The sequence below is a fragment of the Galeopterus variegatus genome, unplaced genomic scaffold, assembly GCF_000696425.1.
Source record: "Galeopterus variegatus unplaced genomic scaffold, G_variegatus-3.0.2 Scaffold694, whole genome shotgun sequence".
In the NCBI taxonomy this organism is placed as follows: domain Eukaryota; kingdom Metazoa; phylum Chordata; class Mammalia; order Dermoptera; family Cynocephalidae; genus Galeopterus; species Galeopterus variegatus.
The window spans coordinates 29,927-33,701 of record NW_007726805.1 but is presented as its reverse complement, the minus strand read 5'-3'; positions in this window follow the sequence as shown (position 1 = coordinate 33,701).

Below are 3,775 nucleotides of genomic sequence, written 5' to 3'. Positions count from 1 at the left end.
AAAGCTAGACTCCAGCTGAAACTACAACTTTGCTTGGCTATTTCCTCCTTCATTCAATCCCTTACAGGTTTCTTTTGTGAGCATTCCAGAAATGAAACGCTTGCCTAAAAATTTCTGTCTCAGGTCTTTTTTCTAACTTCTAACCTAAGACACATCTCTTCCCAAAAGTCCAAACAGAAGTTCTAGCATGATGCTTAATATTTTCTTGCTTTGCTTTTTTTTTCATGAAGCTTAATATTAATGACAACAATAATAATTATGTAATACATCAAAGTGCTCCAAATCTCCCATGTATCTAAAAGGGTTGAGGGGTAATAAATACAGTACAGTAACCCCCTTTTAGAAGTTCCTCAGGTGATGTCAAATGGGATATTCTCATTACTGGCATATTCTCCCTCCTTCTCTTCCAGTCAATTGCTGCTCTACCTTCTACACTACTCCAGGAAACATTTGAATACAGTATACATACTCTTAGCACATAGTTATTGCAATAGATATTTAATTACTGGAAATTATAATAAATATTGTAAAAATTAATGCATTAGAAGATAAAATTCCCTGTGCTAACTGCCAGGAGTCTTGATCTGTGGCTGCTTCCCTTCTTTGTAATATATTCTTGCATCATCTGGCATCTGCAGTTGCAAAAACCACCCTGGCTAGGCTGAATGCTTGCTAATTATCAAGAGTTTTATCCCAGCCATGTTACTTAGACGCAAAAGGGGCACATAGTCTCTTTGAGATCCCTCCTGCTGTACGAGCTTTGATCTTACAATAATAAGCAGATGAAAGCTTACAGGACAGAGAGTGATTTTACTGAAGTAGGACACAAGTGATTAGCAGGAAGCAAAACGGGTTCTCCAGGAACCTACATTCTAGCTCAGAAGATGAAACTAATCACTAAGGAATAACTATGAACAATGTAAGACAAGTAGAATTAAGTGCTAAATTATGTGATTCTAACAAAGAGATTGTGGGAAGAGATGAGAGCTTGGATAATGGAGAAAGCTGAGACCACAAAACCCTGGAAATGGACCCTTAAGGAAGGTGAGCTAACAAACTACTCAGGCTATAGATGCAAATAAAGTATGTTTAGACCACCTCAGATTCATTTCCTCCTGAATCTTCCTTATAAAATTCTGAGCAGACAATGCAGCCAAGTTTCAGCCCCTGAGATGGGACTTGACACTAAGACTAAGGATGGGTGCAGTGTAAAGAGAACTTCACCAGGAGTCCTCAGATCTAAGCTCCCGTCCTGACACTACCACTGACGAACTGCAGAACAGCGGGGTATCAGGGCCCGTGGCAAAGAAGAACTAAGTTCATTCCCTGCAGAAGATGCACTTGAGCTTCGAAACTAACAAGGCTTAGAAGTCGCCATGAAATCCCACAAGATTTGTTTTATCCTCTCAGATGTGTGGAGAAGCTGGTTTAATGAGTCTCTGCTGAAGCGACAGGGCCAGCTTTTCCCGGGAGCCCTAGGGGCTGTCCCAGGTGCTGATTCATGATTCAGGGAAAGCCTTTCAGCTCACTGCATTCCTCCCACAAAACCATCCCCCAAAGTATTTAAATATCTGCTGGTTTGCTTAGTAAATGGAAACCTATTAGCTATATTCATCTATTTGAACAATATCAGCTTCTTTCTACAAAATGCTTAAACAACCTTAGATTAGTTTGAATCCAAACCCAAGATGAATCCAACTGGCTTATTCCACCAGGTAATTAAACCATAATCATCACCCTGGTAATCTTGGGAAGACATAGGTCTTCTGTGTCCTGAAGTAAGGTCCACATAAACTAGGGAAGGTGAAACTTGGCAGAGAATCTAGTCTTTGTCACCAGAACTTGTCATCTGATTGAGAGCATGACCAAACTGGGATTTTGGCTCTTATATAATATACACAAGTAAGACTATATCAAAAAAAAATGTTTTTTTTGGAAACTTATAGCTTTAACCTGTTTGGACTTATGTGTGACTAGGTAAATTTTAGAAAATATAAGTAGTTTCATGGGGGAGGCAAGGTACTGGACTGTAGAACTTAGACAAGAGAGTTCCCTGTAAATTACTGTACTTCTGTAATTATCTGGGATTGGATTTAATCATATGTACTAGAGCCCTGAATTTGGAATAAGATGGACCTGGGTTAGACGTGAAACTTTTTCACTGACTAGACAAGTTACTTAACTATTCAATCTTAGTCTCCTTCATGACAAAATAATACCTATCTCATAGGGTTGTTGTAAGTATAATATGAGATAATGTGTGTAGAATGTATAACATCATGATTGGCACAGAGCAGCTGTTCAATAAATGGCTACCAGTCTTAGGAAAAGCAGCACAGCATACTGGTTCAACACCCCAACTCTGGGGTCAGGTGAGCAGGGTTAGAATCTGAAAAACTTCTCTCTCTAGCTGTGAAACCTCAGACAAAATACTTAATGATTCTAAGTCTCAGTTTTCACAACTGTAAAATAAAAACAAATACTCCTGTCTCATCATGATATTGTCTGGTTGAAAGGAATTAAAACCTTTACACTTCTTAACATCTACCTGACTCAGAGCAAGAGCTCGGTAATGTTAACGATAATATTTTGAGACACTGATTTCATTATGGTGAGAAGAGTTAACTTTGTTGAGCTCTTTCACTCTCCCCAACAGACTCAATCTTTGGAAGCAAGAGAAAGAAGAGTTTGGGAGATGGTTCCCCAAGTTAAAGTAAGTACAAGGTTTAAGGACCATCTCTTCTCTGAAGGGGAATTCCTCCTGGATAAGATGCCTCTCTTTCTCTGTGTCCTCCAGGGGTCTCATATTCCTGTATGTTATATATTATAATCAGAACATGTTACAGGTAATAATGCCAACCCATAAGTGTCCCTAGGCTGTCTTAAAATGTTCACTGGCTATAAACCTTTGCTTTCCCTTTTGTAAGCTGTTCTGAATTCAATCCAAGCTGTTCTGGGCTCAGCCCAAGCTGGTGGCACCCCAATCCCTTTTTTAAATAAGATCACACAAAACTGAGTGTCACCAGCCTGGTCCTGACATTTTTCCTTCTAGAAAATATCCTGAAATTTTTCTTTCTGCAAAATAAACCGAAAAAATGTGGTAACATTAGGAAAAAATTTGTTCTAAGTTTTCAAAAGTTATTATGTTCCCATTTTATTATTGAGAAAATTGAAGTTCTAATTACTTAAGCAATTTTCCCAAGGACATAGCATAAGAGGGATATGGTTCAACTAAGTCTATCTCAACCCATAAAGAAGGAAGAAGAAAAGCATAGACTGTTAAAAAAAAAAAAAACCTTCAAAACCAATCTTAATCCTCTTCTCCCTTGAAAGTTGAGTATTTGCCTAATGGTCTTAGGGAGGTTGTGGGAGGCTATTTGATGTTAAATTTGGGGGCTTGGATCTGCAGGAAGGTTAATCCACTTCCCCTAAGAGGGCAGCATGATGTTGTGGAAAGAATACAGAATTTGGAGTTAGAAAGTCCTAGGTTCAAACACTGAGTCTGTTCCTTTCTGTGTGCAGCAAGTTGGCCAACTTCCTTAACCTCTCTGAGCTTCACTCTGTGAAGCATTATTCATAAAATAGTCATGGCTATAGCCAGCTTGCAGGGCTACAGGAAGAATTAGAGCTTAAGTATAAGATGGATCTGGCATGCATGTGGCACAATTCCAGTGTGGCTGCATCTGTGCCACAACTATCTGACACCTAATCTCTGGTCAGGTGCCTTGAACAACTTTGTCCTTAATCAAAGAGAACCCCCAGGAACCAGCCATGA